The sequence below is a fragment of the Gossypium hirsutum genome, chromosome D07 (assembly GCF_007990345.1).
Source record: "Gossypium hirsutum isolate 1008001.06 chromosome D07, Gossypium_hirsutum_v2.1, whole genome shotgun sequence".
Taxonomy (NCBI): Eukaryota; Viridiplantae; Streptophyta; class Magnoliopsida; order Malvales; family Malvaceae; genus Gossypium; species Gossypium hirsutum.
The window spans coordinates 44,209,234-44,222,047 of record NC_053443.1 but is presented as its reverse complement, the minus strand read 5'-3'; the positions used below and the strand labels follow the sequence as shown (position 1 = coordinate 44,222,047).

Below are 12,814 nucleotides of genomic sequence, written 5' to 3'. Positions count from 1 at the left end.
TGTTTAAAAAAACCGTAAAAATTAAAAATCTTGTTTTTCTTTGCTGAAAAAAAGGTCTAGCAACCTTCAAGCAAAGTCTTCCCAAAAATAGTTTTGGGGGTTTCTTCTGTTTATTGTCAACTGGGTGGATTACATAGAGGCCGGAGTCATCGAAGGTTATGGCTTGGTTCGATAGTAGATTAGAATACTCATTGCCAAAGCGTCACTGTCTACTTAGTTTGAGAATTTGATAATTTCAAAACCTTTATTTCCCCCACTTGGAGATGAATGGCAATTATATAAGATCTCAGCAATCTCACTTTCAGCTACACACTTTCGGATTATATTATTTGCAGACTTTTAAACAAAAACGAATCCTCCCAAAAATAATACCGACTATCATGAAGGAATTTCTTCCTTTGTTGGTATGTCATTTCTTGAGGAATTATTCCACATGCAAGATAATTGGCAAAATCAACAAACCAAGGTGTTTCATGAATTCGACTCACCTCAAATAAGTGCTCATCTAGGAAATTCTCATTTATAGGCACGCGTGATCGAGTTATCTCATCTTGCTCTAACCTCGACAGATGATCAGCTACTTGATTTTCAACACCTTTTCTGTCTTGGATCTCAAGGAAAATTCTTGGAGTAAAAGTATGCAATGAATTAGCCTCGGTTTCGCATCTTTCTTCGTGAGCAAGTATGTAATGGCCGCATGGTCAGTAAATATTGTAACTTTGGTACCTATAAGATATGAGCAGGAATTTGTCAAAAGTAAAAACTATAGCAAATAGTTCTTTTTCAGTTACCGTATAATTGAGTTGGGCTCTTGTCAAGGTTCTTTGACCCATCACAGCTCCAACAGCATAGTCACTTGCATCACACATCAACTCAAAAGGTGAGTTCCAATCAGGTGTAATGATTATTGGGGCTGAGATTAACCGCTTCTTTAGTTCTTCAAAAGCTTCCAAACATGCTTCATTGAAATCGAACACTGTATCTTTCTCTAACAACAAACACATCAGTTTAAAAATTTTCGAGAAATCTTTGATAAACCTACGATAAAAACAAGCATGGCCTAAGAAACTTCTGACTCCTTTCACATTAATTGGGGTCAGTAATCTTTCAATTATGTCCACCTTTTCTTTGTCGACTTCAATTCCTTTCTTTGAAATTCTATGGCCTAAGAAAAACCCTTCCTTAACCATAAAATGGCATTTTTCCCAGTTAAGGACAAGATTCGTCTCTTCGTATCTCTTCAGTACCTTAGCCAAATTACTCAAACAGATATCATAAGTGTTACCAAAAACATAAAAATCTTCCATGAAAACCTCAACAAAATTTTCAACCATATCAGTAAATATTTTGATCATACATCGTTGAAAAGTTGCAGGTGCATTACATAAACCAAAAGGGATTCACCTAAAAGAAAACATACTATATGGACAAGTAAAGGTTGTTTTATGTTGGTCCTCCAAGGCTACAACTATTCGGTTATATCCCAAATAGCCATCTAAAAAACAATAGAATTCATTACCTACCAGTTGATCTAACATCTGATCCATAAAAGGCAATCGAAAACGGTCCTCCCGAGTGGCTTTGTTCAACTTTCTGTAATCAATAAAGATTCTCCAATCAGTAACAGTTCTCCTTGAAATTAACTCGTTATGCTTATTTCCAACAATCGTGATTCCACCTTTCTTTGTCACACACTACATTGGACTTACCTACGAACTATCTAACCATTTGCTCACTTCCTTTTTCACAACTTCCTTCATAATAGGATTGAGCCTCCTTTGCCTATCAATTCGAGTTTTTTCACCTTCTTCTAAAATGATTTTATGCATGAAAAAGAAAGGCTTATACCTCGAATGTCAACTATGGTCCAACCAATTGCTTTCTTAAATTTTCTTAAAACAGAAATCAGTTGTTCCTTTTGATCTTTCGTCAGTTCCACTGAAATAATCACAGGCAAAGTAGAACAATCACCTAAATAAACATATTTCAAATGGGAAGGAAGTACCTTCAGTTCGAGTTTAGGTGGTTCTTCAATTGACAACTTGGGTTGCACAAATTCTCTGACTTCTAACTCCAACGGTTCAAACCGTGTGGATTGAATAAAATTTCTCAGATTCACTTCCACCAAAGCCATGTTTTCTTCACCTTCTTCATCCTCCAAAGGGTCAAACTCTAAGGCTTTCTCCAATGGATCTTCCTCAAAATTACTTTCCATAGAAACCAAGGTTTCTATTTCTTCCATAATTGAACACTCCTCTGCCAGATCAGGAAATTTCCTCGCTTTAATAATGTTAAAAGTTACCTAGTCGTTTGAAACTCGAATGGTGAGTTCACCTTTCTGCACATCAATTAACGTTCTTCTCGTGGCTAGGAAAGGTCTCCCAAGGATAATTGACACTTCCTTATCTACTTCAAAATCTAAAATAATGAAATTAGCAGGAAAAATAAATTTATCGACTCTTACCAAAACATCCTTGATCTTTCCTTTTGGATATGCTAACGATCGATCTGTTAGCTAAAGTGTCATAGTTGTAGCTCTTACTTCACCTATCCCTAACATCTTGAACATGGACTTAGGCATCAAGTTGATATTCACTCCTAAGTCACACAAAGCTTTACTACAGTAAGATTCACCAATGTTACAAGGTATAGTAAAGCCTCCTATATCTTTCAATTTCGGTGGCAGTTTGTTCTATAGGAACGCACTACACTCCTTTGTCAAGGAAAAAGTCTCATACTCACTCAATCATTTCTTCTTGGACAGTATATCCTTCATAAACTTCACATAATTTGGCATTTTTTCTAAAGCCTTCACCAACGAAATATTGATGTCTAATTGCTTCAGAACATCCAAAAACTTCTTCAATTGCATCTCCTGTTTCTGCTTGTGTTGCTGCAATCTTTGCAGATATAGAGGTGATGGAACTTTCAGTTGAACCAGACAACTTTTCTGAGTACGTAACTCTGCATCCAAAGAAGATGTTAAAATATCTGAATTCACTAAGTCAGGGTTTACCTTATCAGACTTTGCAGATTTTGATTCCTTTGGTGTAGGAACTTCAACATCTGGCTGACTTTCCTCCTTTTTAACATGCTCATCTTCGACATCAATCAATCGGGGTTCCAAAGTCTTACCACTTCGCAATGCCACTACCTTGATATGTTATTTACCCAAATTCCTTAAATTCTTAGTATTGCTCGACAATGTTCCTTGTGGTCTATTACGAAGCTCTGTAGCTAACTGACCCATTTGGTTTTCCAAAATTTTCAGTGTTGTCACTTGGCTTTGGATCAAAGCGTCATTCTTTGCCATGTACGCTTTCAACAAGTTCTCCAAATTGTTTGATGCCTCAGCTTGAGGTGGTTTTGGAGCTTGTTGATTAAACCCTTGAGATTGGTTGGGTCTTTGCTACAATAAGTTGTTGTTCGGTCCATTTCCTTTCTTGCTCCAAGAAAGGTTAGGATGGTTACGCCATGAAGGATTATAGAAGTTGGACTAGGGTCCTTGTCCACTCCTATTTTGATATTGGTTCCCCACGTAGTACACTGACTCGGGATTTGATGGAAAATTTTCAAAAGAATAACCTTCCCCATATTACACACAAGAAACTACTTCAAACAGACTTGGTGGTTGAGCTGCAAAATTATTAGTACTATTAGCAGTTAACTGTTTTAACATAGAGGAAATAGACGATACCAGAGCTGATAACGAAGTGAGGGAGTCAACTTCATAAACTCTGGCTACACATCTTCCTGAAGCTGTTTGATTTGTTGGCCATTGAGAGTTATTACTTGTGATCCACTCGATGATCTCATAAGCCTCATTATAAGACTTAGACAAAATTGCACCATTCGCGGAAGCATCTACCATCAACCTTGTATGTGCATTGAGACCATTATAGAATGTATCCAACTAGATATAATGAGGAATCTCATGATGAGGACACTTTTGAAGTAACCCCTTGAATCGCTCCCAAGCCTCATACAAAGACTCGTCATGTAATTGTTGGAAAGTTGTGATCTCGTTCCTCAACTTAGCTTTTTTGCTATGCGGGAAATACTTAACCAGAAATCTCTCTACTAATTTTTGCCATGTAGATATGGAACTCGGTGGCAATGAATTGAGCCATGCTCGTGCTCGGTCCTGCAATGAGTACAGAAACAACTTCAACCTAGTGTGTCTTCAGTCACACCAGTTATCTTGAATGAATCACTCACCTCTATAAACAATCGAAGGTGGAGATGTGTATCTTCCATGGCATACCACTAAATTGGCCCACCGTTTGTAGCATTTGACACATCACTGGTTTCAATTCAAACTGGGTTGCCTCAATATCTGGCCTTCTAATTCCTGGGTTTAGCTCACTGAAAAGTGGCACGTCATATTGTCTGATGCATCGATCCCTATCATCGGCAATGAGGATAGGATTTGTACATGATTGACTTCATTACCTTGGTCTTGATTCTGACTTACAAGGTCCATCTCGACTTGTCTTTGAGTTGTTCATTCACGTCTTTTTTGTCTAAAAGTTGGCTCAATTTCAGGGTCTACAGTGAGTAAATCGATAATTCGATCTATGCTCATAAATACCTGAAAAGAAAATCACAAAAATTAAAAAGAATGTGATAGTAATATTAGAAATAAATCAAATTGAAAATAAATAATTTCATGAAGAAATTGACTATGGCAATAGTTGACAATCCCCGACAACGGCGCCAAAAACTTATGATGCTGGGGTTTGTGCAAGTGTACACAGTCGTTATCAAGTAATAAGTAAGTATCGAGTTATCGTCTCCACAGGGATTGTATTTGTGCTAAGTCACTTAATTTTTAAAATTATATTAAGAATTTGGTAAATAAAAACACAATTAGTTGAGAAGTGGTGATTAAAATATATTAAACTAAATGTAATGATCCCTAATACAAATTATCCTAAGTATGCAAACTATATGAATGAAATAGATTTTAGCAAAATTAAACATAATTTGCAACAATTATAACATAAATAAACTAGGATAATTACTTTAATTAAACTTAATTTATTATCAACATGCTTAATAACATTCAGAAAAACATTCAATGGCAACTCGATCTTTCATGAGCTTGGAAACCACATTAGGTCCTTTCGGAATCCTTTACTTAGTAAATACGCATTTTATTGATCCTTATTTAGTAAGGGTTTCTTGGCATTCATGTGAGATAACAGGGACGTGTTAGGTTTGAAACAATTTAATCACACAAATCTAAAAACTATGCAGATAATAGAGCTTGGTTAGAGTTGTAATGCAACCTACAATTCAATCGGGTTAGGATCTAAATTGAGCATGCACATTTCAATTATGCGTCCATTAGCCGTCGTCTGGTTAGGATCGCTCAACTAATTCATGTGCATTTCAATCACGTATAAACGAAATACAGACTTGATTTTAATTAAAAACATAATCGATTGAGGCACAAACATTATAAGCCTGAATCAAATAAATGTTATTTAATCAAAATAATCATCCTAGCTTAAATAAAATTAAGCTATCTTTGTTGTAAACAAGAACAAAGAACACATAGCGAACATCTTTAAATTAAATTTAAAGAAAAGAAAGATTAAACCCAATTCCGAGTTGCTGACACCCAAGACTCTGACTTACGAGGCTCTTTCACTTCTTAGCGTTGCTCCTTTGCTGATAACTCTCCAAGGTGGCCGACCAAGGGTTCTTTAAGAGGCTTAATTGCTAAAATCCTTATGCAAGGATGATGAAGGGGAAAGGTAGCTAAAAAAGTTGAGAAAATGTTAAATGAGTGAGAGATGATGGGATGAGGGATGATTGAAAAAGTGAGAAATGAGCTCTTATTTATAGGTGAGGCCAGGGAGCTGGTTTGCTAAAAATAGGAGTGTCCATCCTTTGAAACTTCCTCCAAGAGTGGCTGGCCATGAATTGAGGAAAGGTGGCTGATTTTTCCTTGATTTTTGGTCAATTTGAGTGCCACAACAACTCAGGACTAAGACTCGATCATCAATAAATCTTCGGGAAAATCTCCAATTTCTTTAACTCTTCAAAGACTTTGTATAATTAAACAAAAAAATAGTTTATGAAATCCATGTACAGCCGAAAATTGGGTTGACTTGGTCCCCAATTTGGACGGTTTTGCAATTAGAAGAAAACTCTCAAACCTGTCCAAAAATAGTAGATAGTTTAGAGGACCAAATAATATAATTTAACCACTTTAATTAATCAATTTACTTAATTAATTAAAACCCAATTTATTAATGAATTATTAAATATAACTTTACATTTTATTATTTAATTTAATCATGCATGGCCCACTTTATAGCTTAAAAATATAATATGCTCAAATTAATATAAAATAAGCCATTTTATGCATAAAAACTAGATAATAAAGTAGAAAATCACATTTTAATAATTTCTATGTCCTAATTTCATATTTTCGCATATTTCATTAATTTATTAAACAGTTACTTGGTTTTAACAACAACTTTAAGTAAAAAGGTAATGAATTATATAGGAAAAATCCTATATATTTTTGAGTTTACGCCTACAACATGCCAACTATATACAACGGTCTTATCATAACACAAGGCCAAAACATCCACATTTGATCACATATTTACTTACTGGTTCTCCACACATATTCATTACATATTAACATTAATAGCACAACATAATCTCTATTACATGGCATGAATAACATACCCACATATTTACTGTCACATGGCATGAACAACACACCCTCATTTTCACTTTCACATTAGCCATCATAAGCTTATAGCATATGTCATAACATCTAATATATGTTCATAATTTAGCAATTTCACAAGCATACATATATCACTTTTAGTCATAAGTGTGAGAACACTTACTCTAGAAATTTAGAGTAGGGGTTTAGGCTACTATTAAATTCTCAATTACACAACGAATCGTTTACGAGCAGCTATTCCAAAACACTCACTAGAAATATACTTTCGCCAAAAAACCAAAAGCTTAGACAAGCTTTTTTCTTTGCCTTTGTCTCTACTCATTGAAGTTCCTATTGACTCCAACACTTCAACAAGACAAACCACACAAAAATACAATCAACAATCAGTCATCAATTCACCTTAAACAATAAAAAATAATAGCCTAAGCTACATTCACTATTAACTGAAACCTTCGACAAAAAAAACTTTAAATTCGAATATCTCAACCTACACTTAATATTTTCGCATGAAACAAACTCCATTCATCTACGACTAATTCTCAACCTTTAAACTACACAAAACTACACGTTTTAAGGTATCAACATCTTTCGAAATGTTTTGGCCATTATGATGAAAAGTCATTAAAACACTAGAAATTCCAAAAGAAATGTCAATGTAACTTTAGAAACCTTCTAATCATGTTAAAAAAGTTGAAAAAAAATACTTTAAGACCACATTTTAATCCACAATCCCGAAATTCACCATTGACAACCAACTTTTTAAGTTTTATTTAAAACATGCATTTTAATGGCTAATAATTTGATTTAAAGAACTAATAACATTTAAAACTATTAGAAAAACTATTAAAAAACTTTGATGCAAATCTGGGAAAACTCACTCTTGAAGAAGATGATGAAATTAAATAGATTTTTGGGTGTTTTTTTGGTCTCAATGAGATTTATAGTTCAAAAGATGTTGGAAATCTAAAGAAATTAGGATATGGAAGTAAAATTGATTGGGAGAGTTGGGAGAATGGAAAGGATGGCATAAGAAATAAGAGGGGCTAGCTTTCGTGAAAACAAATTGGAGAAAGGGGTTTTTAGGTGGATCTTAAAATTCTTGGTAAATTGCTTCATAAAAGCTCTTAGTTGTAACTCTTTTAGTAATCAATCCTATTTTCAAAATTAAAGGTATTTCAAACTCATTTTCAAAAATTGACATAATTTTCTAATAAGCATTGTCAAAAACATTATCGATTACCAATATTACAAAATTCCAAACACTTATAAGCTAAAATTCCTAAAATACCCTTAAAACTTCAAAGCCCAATTTTGGGGTGTTACAATTTTCTCCCTCTAAAAAAGAATCTCATCCTCGAAATTACCTAAGCTAAATAAATAAGGATATTGACGTCTCATTGCTTCCTCTATTTCCCAAGTGGCCTCTTCCATTTTGTGGTTGTGCCACAAAACCTTAACCAATTGAACTCTCTTGTTTTGCAAAACCTTATCTTCACGATCTAAGATATCTATTGGTTCCTCTTCATAAGTGAGATCAAGTTGAACCTCGAAGCATATGCAAGGGATTTAGATGATACTTTCGAAGCATAGACACATGAAAAACATCATGAATTCGCTAAATTTTCAGTGACAACTTGAGTCGATAAGTTATCAGTCTAATCCTCTCAACAACTTCATAAGGTCCCACATATCTTGGACTTAATTTACCTTTTCTTCCAAATCCTAATAGCTTTTTCCATTAAAAAAACCTTCAAGAACACCTTATCACCAACTTGAAACTCAATGTCTCGATGTTTCAAATCCACATAATATTTATGCCTATCAGTTGCTGCTTTCAAGCTCTCACATATCAACTTCACTTTATCTTCGGTCTCTCAAACTAATTCCGATCCAACGACCCTCTTTTCATCTAATTTCGTCCAACACTTCCTACCATACAACACTTCAAATAGTTCCATGCAAATACTCACTTGAAAACAATTGTTGTAACCAAACTCTACTAAAGGCAGATATCACTCCCAACTACCACTAAACTCAATCACACAACTTCACAACATATCTTCTATCACCTGAATTACCCTCTCAGTCTGGCCATAAGTTTGGGGGTGATAACCCGTATTGAAAGTAAGTTCCTACCCCAAAGCCTCTTCTAAAATCTTCCAAAACCTTGAAGTAAAATGAGGATCTCTATAATAGGTGATAGAAATCGGAACTCCATGAAACCTACAATCTCCGTAAGGTACAAATCTATAAAATTTTGTAAAGAATAGGTACGCACTGCCAGGAAATGCGCACTCTTCAAGAACCGATCTACTATAACCCAAACTAAATCCTTCTTCGATGGCATCAAAGGCAAACTATAAAGAAAATCTATAGTAATCATTTCCTACTTCTATTTAGGAATTGCAATCAATTGCAACAATCCTGAAGGAATTCGATGTTCAGCTTTCACCTTTTGAGAAACATAACATTGAGCCACAAAATCCATAACATAATGTTTCAACCAAGGCCACCAATAAATCTCACGAAGATCATGATACATTTTACCACTACTGTGATACATAGCATAAGGGCAACTATGTGCCTCGGTGACGATCACTTGTCTTCAATCCACATTGTATGGCACACTGATAACTCTTGAAATGAGTTATAATTCATACTTTTAGACATCATTAATTGGTTTTACTTAAGTATAATTAGCTTCATTTTAGGTAATTGCATGGTCATTTCTAATTAATTGAGCAATGCATGATCATTACTTTATTGCATATCTACTTTTAATTGCTTGTTTAAAGGTCTTGCTGTGGCTGAATGGCAGGTTTAAGGGAGAAGGATAGTGGAGGATGGAGGTTTGTCGAGGCATTGTGAGAGGTTGCCATGGTAAGGTTGGTGAAGAAAACAACAAATACCCAGTCAACAATGAAAGCTCTCAGCATTTGGTCCCCCAAATGTTCGTGTAATGGAGAATATTCACCTTAAAATTAAGGAAAAAACAATCATTGGCTGACAAATTTTACCCTAGAGGACAACCCAAGTATAAAATGTAGTAAAAACGGGAAAGACAAAAAAAAAGTGTAATTTTTCTGAGCTTGGACTGACATCTCATGGAGGCAAGAAGGGCAAGTTGAGTTTACTGTGACCTTTGGTGAAGACAAGTAACAAGATGTAGAGTAGTGGGATTGGAGTTTTGAAACCTAGGTTTCTTCTTATGCATTTTGTTTTAATTTTTCTTTTCCAAACTGATATTTTAGGATATTGATGATACGAAAACAACTTGAATTTATATAGCCCAACCATGAGCTAACTTAATAGGGTTGGGGTTTGCTTTGGATGATGTGTTAACTTTGATTAATATTTATGGATTAATGCGGTTCATATTACTACTTTACTCAGGGGTTGTTTTTGTTTAAATGCTTAAGAAAGTGTTGATGAATGCTCAATAAATCTTAAGGTAGCTTGACACCGACATGATTAGGTTACCTGGACTGAAGTTGGGTAATATAACTGAGTGTTGAGTGAAATACTCATGTAAAATCTAGACATAGACCTTTACCTTATATGATTTAGAAGGTTGAGCTTTAGTAGTAGTTGCTAATCCTGAGCCTATAGACATATGATGGCTTAGGGGTGAGTAACCCTAGGTCTTGCTTTCGAAAAGGGTAAACCATATTAGTTCCTAATCGAGCAGTAAGTTTTCCATAGTTTTGCCACGGCATTGTTCACTAGTTAGAGTAGATCCCTTAATGATCCCAACCTTCACGACCAATATTTCAACCTTTTTAAAGTCCTTAGTACTCTTGTTTGATTTTTTGCAATGGTAATCTCGCTAGTATACATCATTACACTCACTTCTAATGTGTTAATCCCATTTTAATTTCATTAATAATCATTCGATACATTTATCTTTTATGTTCAGTTGTGATAACTTAGAGAAAGAAAACTCATCCAATCCTCGTGGGAATGATACTGACTCATCAATTTATGACTTGATTTGATGTGTACACTTGCACAATTCACACATCATATTTATACGCAACAAGTTTTTGGTGCAATTGTAGAGAATTGGTGATTGGTAACTCTAGTTTTTGTTGTTGCAATTTTTATAGTTTTAGTTGCTAATTTGTTTTTTTCATGATCTCAACAAGTCTGCTACTAGTTGTATGCGTAGAGGCACTCTTTCTAAAGAACTCTATCCCTTAGATCTAGAAATTGAAAGGACCTTGCTAAGAAAGAGAAGAGAACAAAGAGCAATGAATCAATACGATAACAATCCATCCATTATGAATGAAAACTTAATCTGAGAGCTCCAAATGTTAATCCTCCTGTTGCTCAGATGTTTGATGATCGGGATAGGCCAATTCAAGAGCATGTAGTGCTTATCTTAGACAACCTAAATCCTGGATTAGTCATGTAACGCCCTAGAATTTTTATTTTTGTTCTTGCAAAGGTGTGACACAACTGTGTATCTGCTTCAGTGGTTAAGTGTTCTGGGTGTGTGTAAGGTCACAAGTTCAAGCCAAGACTTGGGTAAATTTTGGTATTTTTATGAATAAGTCCTATCTTTAATCAGTAGGGTTTTAAGTAAAAGTTGGCAAATAATTAACAGAATGGGCCTGTTAGTCTGGTGGATAATTGGACTGTTGGTGTGAATAAGTCCTGTGTTCAATTCTCTGATGATGGTGTGGAGACAGTATTTTTCCTCCAATTTCGGCTAAGAGTTGTGTTGGGGCAAAATTCTGAGTAGTTGTGTTTTAGTGGGTTAGTAGGGAGTGGTTTTAGGAGATAATGGGGAAGAGGCTATCAGAAAATAATTTGATTATCTTTTTTGTTGCAGAAAAAAAGTAGAGTTTCGGTTTTCTCTCCAATTACCCAAACATTTTATGACATTTTCTTCTTTTTTTCCCTCCTCTGTCGATTCTTTCTCCTAGTTGCTGCCGAAATTTCCATTATTTTTCCCTTTCCATTTCTTTCTTTATTTTCCAATTGATTTGGTTGTTCATCATTGGTGGCTTGTGTTTGATAAGTAACGGTTTTTTCTATTGCTAATTGTTCTTGGTTAATCTCTGAAAGAAGGATTCCTTTTTGGTGTTTAGGAGTTAATCAAGGGGGTGGTGGTTTTGAATCGACGCTGTGATTGTGCAAAGTCATGGTTACTCAAGTGAGGTAAGGATTTTGTTAGGTTTTTAGTCCACATATTTCACAAATTCACAAATGTTATCATGAATTCATCATATTTTTCAATTTAGCCCCTAATTGATAATTTCAGAAAAAAATCCATTACAAAAGTTGTTTATCTAACAACAACCATTCATTTTCTAACACCAAACTTCAAAACTCATATATACTCATCAATGGTAAAACCCTAATAGTTTAACAATTTCAGAAATTAGTCCCTTGGTTAGCTAGATTAAGCTATAACGATTCTGGAAACATAGAAATCATTAAAAATAGATTAAAAATACATACCTAATCAAAGAAAAAAGATGGCCGAATGAAGCTTCAACAATGGCTATTTTCTTCTTCTAATTTTGATTGTAAATGATAATTAAAGATGATGACTAATTAGGTTTTATGTAACAGCCCGAATTTTGGGCTAGTCAGAATAGTGGTTTCGGGACCACAAATTCGACGAGAAAAAAATTATTTTCATTATATTTTTCTGGTCTACAATTACAAAAAATGATTTCGTGAAAATTTCGTTCGAAAATTTTAACCTTTGGGCACTCAATTTAGTCAAAAGGACTAAATTGTAAAAAGTATAAAAGTTGAGTTCTACATGTTAGAAGTGTCCAATTGTTATGAAATTTTAAATTGGAGGTCCTTAAATGTTAATTAGACCATTGGTTAACTTGTTGGATAAAAATGGACAAGAGATAAGTGAAATAGGAAATTTTTATGTTGGGGGAATTTTGGACATTTAGTAATTAAAAGAATTAAAAAGGCCAAAATAGCCAAAAATTTGTCCATCTTCTCCATGGTGAACGAAATCAGCAAGGGGAAGTCATATTTAGGGTTTTCAAGCTTCCAAGCTCCATAGTAAGTGATTCCAAGCCCCGTTTTTAATGTTCTTTACGTTTTTAGAGTCCCGGTAACTTGATTTAG

General features: G+C 34.5%; 1 non-coding gene across 1 annotated transcript; it reads left to right on the top strand.

Moving 5' to 3' along the window:
• The first annotated feature begins 3,929 nt into the window (after positions 1-3,929).
• On the top strand, positions 3,930-4,036 carry LOC121219718 (small nucleolar RNA R71). The gene has a single exon (XR_005916609.1). It is a non-coding gene; the product is annotated as a small nucleolar RNA R71 (small nucleolar RNA).
• Positions 4,037-12,814: the final 8,778 nt, after the last annotated feature.